The sequence below is a fragment of the Phocoena phocoena genome, chromosome 1 (genome assembly GCF_963924675.1).
Source record: "Phocoena phocoena chromosome 1, mPhoPho1.1, whole genome shotgun sequence".
Classification (NCBI taxonomy): Eukaryota; Metazoa; Chordata; class Mammalia; order Artiodactyla; family Phocoenidae; genus Phocoena; species Phocoena phocoena.
In genome coordinates this window covers 157332362-157345532 of record NC_089219.1, presented here as the reverse complement: position 1 = coordinate 157345532, position 13171 = coordinate 157332362, and the positions used below count along the sequence as shown (strand labels likewise).

Below are 13171 nucleotides of genomic sequence, written 5' to 3'. Positions count from 1 at the left end.
TCAAAAAGGAGCATTCTTAAGAAATTTTTTCAAATTCCAGTCTTGTACTAGCTTACTTAACAACAAAATCCATTAACTTTATTAACTTCAGTCTAAAATTAGCTAATCCTGAACATGCATAAAACTTCAGAGTTCCTTTCCATAATCTCACATCACTTTCTGTATCCATATTTGTTCATCCCTTATCTTTCCATCCAAAAACAACTAGCTCTAAGACATACTTTCCCCCAATAAAATGTAATTCCATTCCTCATAACTTCTTTACTGAAAACACACATTCTACTTTCCTACAGTGTACTGGAATGTTTCCTTATTATTCCTATTCACTTTAATTACATGTTTAAATGAGAATCCTCAACTCTTAAAAACCTTAATTTCTAGTGAAAACTAAGAAGTAAGCAATTATGAACTGTATTTTACATTAGCATTCTGTAGATTGGTAAACATAATACCAGTGATAATTTCTTTTTTTTTTTTTTTTTTTTTGGACCTCTCACTGTTGTGGCCTCTCCCGCTGTGGAGCACAGGCTCTGGATGCACAGGCTCAGGGGCCATGGCTCACAGGCCCAGCCGCTCCGCAGCATGTGGGATCCTCCCGGACCGGGGCACGAACCTGTGTCCCCTGCATCTGCAGGCAGACACTCAACCACTGCGCCACCGGGGAAGCCCCAGTGATAATTTCTTAAAAAACATTTGTTTTCTTATAGAGAACAACTCAGGGTGGCACCAAACATATTTATTTATAGTCCTAAATACCTTTAGTTTCTCTGTTTAGTAATTGATGTCTCAGTATCTTATGTTATTTGGGAATCACCTAGCTATTTAATAAACTTCCATCACTTAAATTAAGCAACACTAGAACTTTGTTACCAAATATCTGGAGAGATCACTTTAAGTAGACATTTCTAAAATATTATTATTTTTAAAGTTAACCAAAAAGCTTTTTATCTCAGTTAAATTTACTACAAACTTTCATCATATCAAGTTATTTTTCTTGTAATAGATATAATAAGGTCTTATATGACTTCTATTAAACCTAGGCACAATAAAATATTATACTTAATGTTGATGACTCTAAAGACATGTCTATTAGATCAACAGATTTTAACTTTAATACCAGGTACCAACTTAATATTGAATATTTCCCAGTTCACATGAACCTGAAAGTCATTTTAGCCAGTTTCTTTCCTATTTAATTTGTATGTGCTTAGTTTAAAATTGAGCTCTTTATAAATTCAATTCTGAAAATACCTTCCAGAGGTAGAGCTATCTCATATGTATAAAGTGTACACAGATATATAAACAGGCAAAGCTAGAGATCTCATGGCTTCACTAAAAAATAAATTTAAAAAAAACAGTTATGAATCAGGTATTACAATATAAACTTACTAGTTTACAAAGAACAGTTGGAAGACATTAAAGTTGTTTGCTCAGATGACTAAGGCTTTACTATTTGTAAAGTTTGGTTTGAATTTTAAAACTGTCACTTTGTCATTTTTTTCCCCTTGGTGTCAGGTTCTGCCTGATTGAGCTAATTAGGCTCAGTCTCAGCTCCTTGTGACTTGAATTTACATTCTGGTTTGTAAAGATTTGCAAGAGAAAGACAGTTGCTTTTAATTCCCCAAAGAACAGGTCTGTCACCTAATGGATACTAAAAGATTGACTTGCCCAGCTATATTTTATATCAGTGAGAAGATTTCTAACTAAACTGAAATTTATGAGCTCTATGTTCTAGAACATTAGAGTGTAGTTTATCATACATTCAAAAGCTTGTATAAGGCATTCAGCAAAGACCTTCTTTCTGAGTTTACAAGTTAAACCCAGAGCAAAATCACTATTTTTATTAGCCCTTGAATGTTAGTTTCCAGGCTTTACTTTTTGTATGGCTCAGGTACCCCTATCGGTTTCCTTTAATATGTTCAATTAATATTTCTTGAGGGGCAGATCTATATGCCTTGTCTTATAATACTGATAGGGACAGAGTAAAGGGACAAACTAGGTGATTAAATAGTTAATCCCACTAGGGGATTGTAAGTAAAGAAAAAATATGGGGGACCCCTGTTAGTTGATGATCACTCAAGAAAGTAGGTTTGCTTAACCACAAAACCAATCAGGCTTGCTTAGCAACAAAACCATGCAGCAGAAGCATGAGACATGCCCCAAAACAATAAAACAATTGTGGCATGAGACCCACATCTTGCCCAGCAAGCTCAGTAAGTTAATAATCCTTGGGACATGTTCTCTACACACATGAAAACCAATAATTTATGGAAAGGTGACATTTCAAAGTGAAAGACCCTCATTGTACTGAGACATGGAATAATTTTTCCATAGTGCCATGAAAGTCCCAGCTTGACCATATAGGGACAAGAAAACTCCCCTGCCCAACTTGGAGGAGGAGCTGATGATGGAAGCTTGATGTCTACTCAAGAATGAGGAATAAGTTGGTCTTTTCCCCCTCGCCATTTTTCCTTTGATTATAAAACTGTAGCCCACTATGTTCTCGGGGGAAGCACCCTCTCACCCACCCACTTGTAAGCCTCACAAGCTTCCTATGCTAATAAATCACTTCTTATCTATCACTTTGCCTCTCACTGAATTCTTTCTGCACTGAATCATAAAGAACTGGAGCTCTTCAGAGCCCCCTGAAACACAACCTAGTGATTCAATACCACATAGAGGAAGAATTCCCCAGTGAAACGTGCCTATCCTGCAATATAATTAAACAAAGAGACATAACCATCTTATATAAAGCCCATTTAAATACATCAATTTTATACACTTTCATCTCAATTCTGTCACTTTTTATACCTTTAGTTTTCATTAGGATCCAATCAACAAACTTTGATCTTACAGGAGGTGTTCTAGAAGTTTTTCTTTCTTTTTATTCCCTGCCCATTTAATCTATTTTTATATAAAAGGCTCTGGGATCCCCAGAGAGGGTTGAGCCAAGGAACTCAGGTGTTTTGGCCCAACTGTTGCCCCAAATACTTACTGGTCAGATATCTCAGTGTAAATTTTTTTCAGCTCTTAATATATGTATATTTTAAACTGGGGTAAGTAGACTTGTTGGCTTTTAATGTTGAGGACCTGTAGGGAGTCCTTTTTGGCCCATTTAACCTTAGGTAATCACATAAATATTCATTTTATTTATCCCATTTTAAATAACTATCTAAAGATTTCTTTATTCATTTGAGATGTCTTTTTAAAAATTTCTACCTTGCTGGAAAAAGTATCTAGACTTTCTTACATGTTCTTTTCCTGTTAACATTAATTTATTCCAATGTTTTTATTAACATCTGTAAGAGCTATTGAGAGGAAGCAAAGATCACAAATAAAGCTTCCCAAATCTGTTTTTCTTTGTTTGATCCAAGCTAAGGAAGTTCTTAGGTTGACCATTAGATATATTTCTTTTTTCCACCTTTAATTTGATTTTTGTTTTTATAAGTACCAATAACACAGCTGTTTATCATGAGAGCACTCTAGAAAATCCGCCAATTTAGAAGTTTCTCCAATTTAAAGGATCCATCATTTGGCCATTAATGAAATATTTTAATAGTGATTCAAACCAATAAGATGCAAGAGGCTTCCCTATAAGAGAGTGGAGAAAGATGTCACCTAAGTAAGATCCAGAAAGTTTACTCTCAAAAATAGTATGGCAGAGGTCAGGTTTTCAAACACACACACACACACACAATGCTTTAGGAAGATCAGCTAGAACATTTACATCTCCAAGATACAGAAAGAGAAATGTAAGTTCCCTCTAGAAGGCCTTTGTTTAAAGTCAGAACTCTGTAAAGATGCTTTTAACAAGCCAGCTTTTTAAACTTAACTTCATATGCCATAAAAGAGCCCCCTTATTTTTAGAGTAAGATTTCCTTTAATTCCCAATTAAGTAAGTACTTGTAAGTTTTGTACATACATAAACCTGGCTGGGGGTATTAGTTGGAGGCTGGCAATCTGTCGTCCTTTTTCTTTTGTTCTGAAAGCTTTATTTCCCATTCTGAGGTGAATTTGTTGAAATAAAAATTGCTAGTGATGATCATGTGCAATGTGATGATTGTGACCATCATGTGGTGGACCAATTGCTGCTTGAGATCTTAACTCCCATAGGCTTTTGCCCCAGAGTTGTTTCAGCCCCTCTTACCTTTCTCAGGTTCTCCTGGTGGCATACAAGACCACCATGGGTGCTCAGATCACGGGATGGTCAGTTCTTATTCACATCCCGGGTTGAGTAGGTTGTTAATCAAATTAGTGGGTTTCCCTATAGGACAGCTGCATGGTCTTGCCTCCACCATTCCGGCAAGTTTCTCACTCACCTGAGAAAGCTGTTGCCGGCCAGGAGGAGACAGTCTGTTCTTCAGAGTTCAGAAGCTCTCATAAGATTTCTGTTTTATTTCAACACAGTCTATTAAGGTAGCCAATTCAAGGAAAGATGACAGGTCAGTCTTCCCCCTAATTACTCAGTCCAGTCCAACCTTACTCAGTGTTTAACCGAGCAACATCTTCCCAGTCTTTAAACTGAGGATAAACCACTCAGTGTCTAAACTGAGCAAAAATCTTCCCAGTGCCTTTTACACTGAGGGTAACCCAGGTACCTCTTCTTGAAACTGAGTTTCAAGGGTAACCTACGACTCCAAAGAGGAGTTTAACACCACCGAATAAAACTTAGGATCATCAACCAATAACGGGAGAGCCTAGAACCAGGAGATGCTCATCCGAATTCGTCTGGACTCCCCAAGGATGCAAATAGGCATGAGGTCTCTGCTGGTACCAAGGCTCCAGATCCTCGTAGAGTTCAGGTGAAGGAAAGAAATCAGCTCCGGGTCCCTTATCCATGGTCACCATAAATGTCGACTAAAACAATATAGACACAAAAGTTGAGAGCTATGTTTTATTTGGTGGACATACTGAGGACTTCAAGCCTGGGAGGCAGCATCTCAAGTAATCCTGAAAAAACTGCTCCTGATTACTGTACAATTTGAAAGTGCTATATCAGAGATATAGGCAAGACTTGGGAACATCTAAATAAGATTAGAGGTCTATTCTTATCACTGTCAATTGCTCTCTCTTTCCTGAAACTTCTTACTCTCTTGACATGCTTGGCACTGGACTTTCTTGGTTTTGCTTGTGTCTATATGATCCTTCATTTTCTGTTTCTAACTCAGTACCTTCTTACTCTACCAACATTTTAAATATTTATATCCTTAGGGTCTACCTCCAGCCCATTTTCTTTTTCTTTTTTTCTAACTCTCTCTGGGCAATCTCATCCTCTTATGTTTTAATAATCATTCTCTTACGTTAATGACCTAATAATCTAGTCCAGTCCTCTCCCACAAGCTTCAGGATTATATATCTAATTACTTAGAAATTTTACAAGTATCTCAAAGTTAATATGTCTAAGTTAACACCTTCTTTAAGCATGTTCCTTCATTCTATTCTATATCTTATTGGGTAGCACAACTTCCTAATTCATCATGCAAGTTAGGAATCTTGGAGCTGTATTGATTCCTGTTTTTCCCTTAGGACCTTCTCCTGACTGCATGGTATCCATCACTAACAAATCAGTTGCAAGTTCTGCTACTTTTATCACCTAAATATTTTTGGAAACCTCTCCTTCTACCATCCCCACTATCATGGTCTTATATCTTTTAACTAAAATTGTACCTTATTACCTGAATCTTCTGCCTTTAGTCTTGTCCATTTGAATCTGCCATTAAAGCAGCATCAAAGCTGCTACCACAACACAAATCTGATCATGACGTTTCTCATTTAAAGCCTTTCAATTGTTTTCCATTTCTTATAGGGTATTCAATCTCCTTAATAACACTGAGAATGATCCAGGCTCTACCTCTCTGTCTGTCTCCATCTTCTACCACTTATTTCAGGCACACTGAAATACTTGTAGCTATCCCTAGAAAACCATGCAATTTCTTACCTCTGTGATTTTTTAAATTTATATTTTTATTGAAGTATAGTTGAATTACAATGTTGTGTTAATTACTGCTGTACAGCAAAGGGACTGTACACTTTAGGGTCTTTGCTGCTTACTGATTTTCTGTCTGGAAGATCTGTCCATTGAAGTCAGCATTAAAGTCAACTACTATTATTGTATTCCTGTCAATTTCTCCCTTTATCTCTGTTAGTATTTATTTTATGTATTTAGGTGCTCCTATACTGCGTGCCTATATGTTGAGTGTGATATCCTCTTCTTGCATTGATCTTTCTTTGTCTTTCTTTAGAGCTTTTTAAAAAAACTGAAGTATAGTTGATTTACAATGTTGTGTTAGTTTCTGGTGTACAGCAAAGTGATATATATATATATATATATATATATTCTTTTTCATATTCTTTTCCATTATGGTTTATCACAGGATATTGAATATAGTTCCCTGTGCTATACAGTAGGACCTTGTTGTTTTTCTGTTTTGTTTTTGTTTTTGCGGTACGTGGGCCTCTCACTCTTGTGGCCTCTCCCGTTGCAGAGCACAGGCTCCGGACGCGCAGGCTCAGCGGCCATGGCTCACGGGCCCAGCAGCTCCGTGGCATGTGGGATCCTCCCAGACTGGGACGCGAATCTGTGTCCCCTGCATCGGCAGGTGGACTCTCAACCACTGCGCCACGAGGGAAGCCCCAGGACCTTGCTTTTTATATATTCTATATATAATATAGAATGCATCTGCTAATCCCAAACTCCCACCCAATCCTCTCCCACTCCCCTTCCCCTTGGCAACTACCAGTCTAGTTTCTATGCCCCTAATTATGTTTCTGTTTCATACAAAGTTTCATTTGTGTCATTATAGATTCCACATATAAGTGATGTCATATGGTATTTGTCTTTTTCTGACTTACTTCACTTAGTATGATAATCTCTAGTTGCATCCATGTTGCTGCAAAAGGCATTACTTCATTCTTTTTAATGGCTGAGTAATATTCCATTGTATATATGTACCACATCTTCTTTATCCATTCATCTGTCAATGGACATTTAGGTTGTTTCCATGTCTTGGCTCTTGTAAACAGTGCTGCAGTGAACATTGGAGTGCATGTATCTTTTTGAATTATAGTTTTGTCTGGACATATGCCCAAGAGTGGGATTGCTGGATCATATGGTAATTCTATTTTCAGTTTTCTGAGGAACCTCCATACTGTTTTCCACAGTGGCTGTACCGACTTACATTCCCACCAACATTGTAGGAGGGTTCCCTTTTCTCCACACCCTCTCCAGCATTTGTTTTTTGTAGATTTTTTAATGATGGCCATTCTGAATGGCATGAGGTGGTACCTCATTGTAGTTTCAATTTGCATTTCTCTAATTATTAGCAATGTTGAGCATCTTTTCATGTGCCTATTGGCCATTTGTATGTCTTCTTTGGAGAAATGTCTATTAAAGTCTTCTACCCATTTTTTGATTTTTTTTTTATATTGACCTGTATGAGCTGTTTGTATATTTTGGGAATTAAGCCCTTGTCAGTTTCATCATTTTCAAATACTTTCTCCTATTCTGTAGGTTGTCTTTTCATTTTGTTTGTGGTTTCCTTTGCTGTGCAAAAGCTTGTAAGTTTGATTAGGTCCCATTAGTTTACTTTCACTTTTTTTTTCTGTTGCCTTGGGAGACTGACCTAAGAAAACATTGTTATCATTTATGTCAGAGAATGTTTTGCTTATGTTCTCTTTTAGGAGCTTTATGGTGTCATGTCTTATATGTTTAAGTCTTTAAGCCATTTTGAGTTTATTTTTGTGAATGGTGAGAGGGTATGTTCTAAGTTCATTGATTTACATGTGGCTGTCCAACTTTCCCAACACCACTTGCTGAAGAGACTATCTTTATCCATTGTATATTCTTGCCTTCTTTGTTGAAGATTAATTGACCGTAGGTGAGTGGGTTTATTTCTAGGCTCTCTATTCTGTTCCATTGATCCATATGTCTGTTCTTCTGCCAATAGCACTTTGTTTTGATTACAGTAGCATTGTAGTATTGTCTGAAGTCTTCGATGGTTATGCCTCCTGCTTTATTCTTTTTCTTCAGGATTGCTTTGGCTATTCTGGGTCTTTTATGGTACATGAATTTTAGGATTATTTGTTCTAGTTCTGTGAAACATGTCATGGGTAATTTGATAAGGATAACATTAAATCTGTAGACTGCTTTGGGTTGTATGGCCATTTTAACAATATTAATTCTTCCAATCCAAGAACATGGGATATATTTCCATTTCTCTGAATCCTCTTTTATTTCCTTTATTAATGTTTTATAGTACTCAGTGTATAAATCTTACACCTTCTTAGTGAGGTTTACTCCTAAGTATTTTATTTTTTGTGTTGTGATTTTAAAAGACATTGTTTTTTTAACATTCTCTTTTTAATATTTCATTGTTGGTGTAAAGAAATGCAACTGATTTCTGTATGTTAATCTTGTATCCTTATCATCTACATATATTGACAGTTGTACCTTTTTCCTTCCAATTTGGATACATTTTTTTTTCTTGTATGATTGCTGTGGCTAGGACTTCCAATACTATACTGAAGAGCAGTGGTGAGAGTGGGCATCCTTGTCTTGTTCCAGATTTTAGTGGGAAGGCTTTCAACTTTTCACCGTTGAGTATTATATTGGCTGTGGGTTTGTCATAAATAGCTTTCACTATTTTGAGATATGTTCCCTCTATACCCACTTTGGTAAGAGTTTTAATCATGAATAGATGTTGAATTTTGTCAAAGGCTTTTTTCTGCATCTATTGAGATGATCATGTGGTTTTTGTCTTTTATTTTGTTGATGTAGTGTATTACATTGATTGAATTGTGTATGTTGAACCATCCTTGTGAACTTGGGATGAATTCCACTTGGTTGTGGTGTATGATCTTTTTTATGTGTTGTTGGATTCAGTTTGCTAATATTTTGTTGAGAATATTTGCATCTATATTCATCAAAGATATTAACCTGTAATTTTCTTTTTTGGTGGTGTCTTTGTCTGATTTTGGTATCAGGGTGATGGTGGCTTCATAGAACGTCCTTGGGAGTGTTCCCTCCTCTTCAATTTTTTTGGAAGAATTTGAGAAGGATTAGTATATGTTCTCCTTTGTATGTTTGGTAGAATTCACCTGTGAAGCCATCTGGTCCTGGACTTTTGTTTGTAGTGAATTTTAAAATTACAGATTCTATTTCAGTTGCAGGGATCAGTCTGTTCAAATTATCTATTTATTCTTTTTTAAAAATTTTATTTATTTTTTGGCTGCATTGGGTCTTCATTGCTGCATGTGGGTTTTCTCTAGTTGCGGTGAGTGAGGGCTACTCTTCATTGTGGTGCATGGGCTTCTCACTATGGTGACTTCTCTTGTTGTGGAGCATGGACTCTAGGCATGTGGGCTTCAGTAGTTGTGGCACATGGGCCCTAGAGCATATGGGTTTCAGTAGTTGCAGCACATGGTCTCAGTAGTCGTGGTACACAGGCTTAGTTGCTCCATGGCATGTGGGATCTTCCTGGACCAGGGATTGAACTGATGTCCCCTGCATTGGCAGGTGGATTCTTAACAACGGAGCCACCAGGGAAGTCCCTATCTATTTATTCTTGATTCAGTTTTGGTGGACTGTATGCTTCTAGAAAATTGTCCTTTTCTTCTAGGTTGTTGAATTTGTTGACATACAATTATTTGTAGTATTCCCTTATGGTTTTTTATATTTATTTTGTATATCTGTGTTCTTTCTCTTTTTTTCTTGGTGAGTCTGGCCAGAAGTTTGTCAATCTTGTTTATCCTTTCAAAGAACCAGTTCTTGGTTCTATAGACTTTTTAGGTTGTTTTTTTAATCTCTATTTTATTTATTTCCTTTCTGATCTTTATTATTTCCTTCCTTTTGCTGACTTTAGGTTTTATTTGTTCTTCTTTATCTAATTCTTTTAAATGGTAGGTTAGGTGGTTTTAGATTTTTCTTGTTTTTTTGAGGAAGGCCTGTATTACTCTGAACTTCCCTCTAATAACTCTTTTTGCTGCATCCCATAGATTTGTATGGTTGAGTTTTCATTGTTATTTGTCTCAATGTATTTTTTAATTTCCTCTTTGATTTCATCATTGACCCATTGGTTTTTTAGTAGCATTTTGTTTAGCCTCCATGTAATTGCTTTCTTCTCATTTCTTTTTCTGTTGTTAATTTCTTGTTTCATGCTGTTGTGGTCAGAGAAGATGTTTAAGATAACTTCTATACTCTTAACTTTGTTGAGGCTTGTTTTGTGCCCTAGTATGTGGTCAGTCCTAGAGAATGTTCCATGTGCACTTGAAAAGAATGTGTATTCTGTGAAAAATATGGAACACTTTATGAATTTGCATGTCATCCTTCTGCAGGGGCCATTCTAATCTTCTCTGTATCATTCCAATTTTAGTATATGTGCTGCCAAGCAAGCACTGTGACATTTTTTCCATGTTATTCCTCCCCTTGGGGTTCACTTTGTCTTCTCACCTCCCCTTAGAAACTCCCTTTCTGGGCCAAGCTAACTCTTGATTGTTCTTAAAGAACGAATTCAGCAACTATCTTCATCAGAAACCTCCTCTTCTTTCACCCCTGCACCCTGGCTCAACCTTCCAAGTTCTCTGCTACAATCCTATAATGCAGTAGTGCATGTACCATACCTCATTAAACTTTGCATTCCTAAGGCTGAGAATAGCACTCAACACATAGTAGGTGTTCAATAAAAAGTGCTATTGATATATACAGTGACATAGACAAATCTAAAAAACATATTAAATTAAATAAACTTTAAATATATACTGTATGATTTCACTTACATGACATTCTAGAACAAGGAGAAACAAATCTATGGTGAAAAATATTAGAACAGTAGTTGTCTTTCAGTGAGGGGCAAGTATTGATGGGCAGGGGCATCAAAGTGTTTTTTTTTTTTGTCTTGATAAGGGTTTGGATGTGTATATTCTTATTCAAATTCATTGAATAGCATACTTAAATTCTGTGCATTTATTGTTTGTAAATTTCACTAAAAACACAACACCATAAACAAAGAGTGAACTCTAGTTAAAGATATATATACTGAAGTGTTTAGGGGTGATATGTACTGATCTCTTCATCTTACTTTGAAATACATTTTTAAAATAAGGTGGATTGAAGGGTGAATTGAGGATGGATACATGAATATATCGGCAATGAGGCAAATATTGCAAAATGTTAAGAGTAAATTTTAAGTGGAGGGTAACACTGTCAACTGTTCTCTCTCTCTCTCTATATATATATATATTTTTTTTTTTTTTTTTTTTTTTTGCGGTATACAGGCCTCTCACCATTGTGGCCTCTCCCTGTTGTGGAGCGCAGGCTCAGTGGCCATGGCTCATGGGCCCAGGCGCTCCGCAGCATGTGGGATCCTCCCGGACCGGGACATGAACCCGTGTCGCCTGCATCGACAGGCGGACTCTCAACCACTGTGTTATCAGGGAAGCCCTGTTCTATATTTTTGAAATTTTTCATAATAAAATGTTGAGAAAGAAAAACTTATGAACCATGCCCTCTTCAGAAGAGAAGTTTTGTATATAATTGCAGAGGCTTTTTAGATCCCTGGAAGTCCACCTATGAACAAATTATCCAAGGATCCCAGGTTAAGGGCTCTGGTTCTGTAACTCTGAGGATCTATTGCTAAAAACTTGTCAGGGAACACTTCTTTTTATCTGTGTGGAATACAAGATTGGCTCCTTTCAGTCTGCTTACAATTTTGAAATTCAGAGAATATCCTGTAAAAAAAATAGTCTGATGATATATTTTCCTTATTTAGATTTTTAAAACAACAATTAGAGCAGCAAGAAAAAAATTAACCAAGTGATGTTACCAGAGCAAGATAAGAAGCTTAAAAAAAAAAACTGTAAAAACAAAAAGCTGAAATATTATTAACTGACATTGGGAAATCTAGTTAAAATTATATAATGTAAAAATGTTGAAATAATAATTAGCCAGAAAAAGTGAACAACAATTTTGTGACCTCTTGATATGACCCCAAACTTACCCTTTTTATCAAAATCTTGGAGAAGTTAAAACATCTAGCACCTAGCTATTTTTAGATAAATGAGAACGTGAAATACTATTGGATTCCCTGAGTGGAGCCTGAAGAATATTTGTGATTATATCCAAGAGTAGTTTCTGATAAACTGTTGAACCTCATCTACACCCAGCTGCACAGAAGTTAGAATTGCCATGGCAAAAATGACCATACACAAAATGAAAACATAAATAAGAAACTGGGAAATAATATTTGGAACTTCTATCACAAAGGACTAATATTCCTAATGCATATTCCTAATTATTTATACACGTGTGTGTGTATTCTTATATTCCTAATATATAAAGAGCTTTTTAAAACATTAGAAAAGAGCAATCTAGATAGAAAAATAGACAAAGAATAGAAAAGTGAGGCATATACATAAAAATATGCTCCACTTATTCATTACAATAGAAAAAACATACCAAGTTACTATTTCCACCTATGATATTTGAACAAATCTAAAAGTTTGGCACGGTACACTCTTGGTGAAGCTGTGGGGAAGTAGGCACTCTCATACGTTGTTAGTGGGAATATAAAATTGTGTAACTGACGTAGGGGAGAATTTGGCATTTACTTTGTGATGCAGCAATATCTCTTCTAGGAATCTATTTTAAAGATTAGATTCAAAAATTTGAAATGACGTATGCATAAGGCTATTTGTTACAGCATTATTTATAATTGGAAAAAAATTGGAAACTACCCAAATGTTAACTCATAGGGGACTAGTTGAACAAACTATGGTACATCCAACTAACTGAAATAACATAGAGCTTTCAAAAAGAAAGATGAAATATCTGTACAACTATGTTCATACCTGCAGTAGCCAAAATGTGGAAGCAACCTAAATGTCCACCAATGGGTGAATTGTTAAATAATATGTGGTATATACATACAATGGAATATTATTTAGGCTTAAAAAGGGAGAACATTCTGACATATGCTCCAACATAAATGAACCTTGAAGACATTATACTAAGTGAAACAAACCAGTCACAAAAGGACAAATATGGTATAATTCCACTTATATGTGGTACCTAGGGTAGTCAGAGTCATAGAGACAGAATGTAGAATGGTGGATGTCAGGGGCTGGAGGAGGAGGGAATGGGGTTATTGTTTAATGGGTATAGAGTTTTGGTTTTGCA

General features: G+C 36.1%; 1 protein-coding gene and 1 non-coding gene across 3 annotated transcripts in view; both read right to left on the bottom strand.

The window, feature by feature from the left end:
• The window catches only part of WDR64 (WD repeat domain 64), a 150368-nt gene that overhangs the window by 50757 nt on the left and 86440 nt on the right, over positions 1-13171 (bottom strand). The gene's annotated exons all lie outside the window — the stretch shown is intronic.
• LOC136140377 (U6 spliceosomal RNA) lies at positions 10288-10393 on the bottom strand. The gene has a single exon (XR_010657601.1). It is a non-coding gene; the product is annotated as a U6 spliceosomal RNA (small nuclear RNA).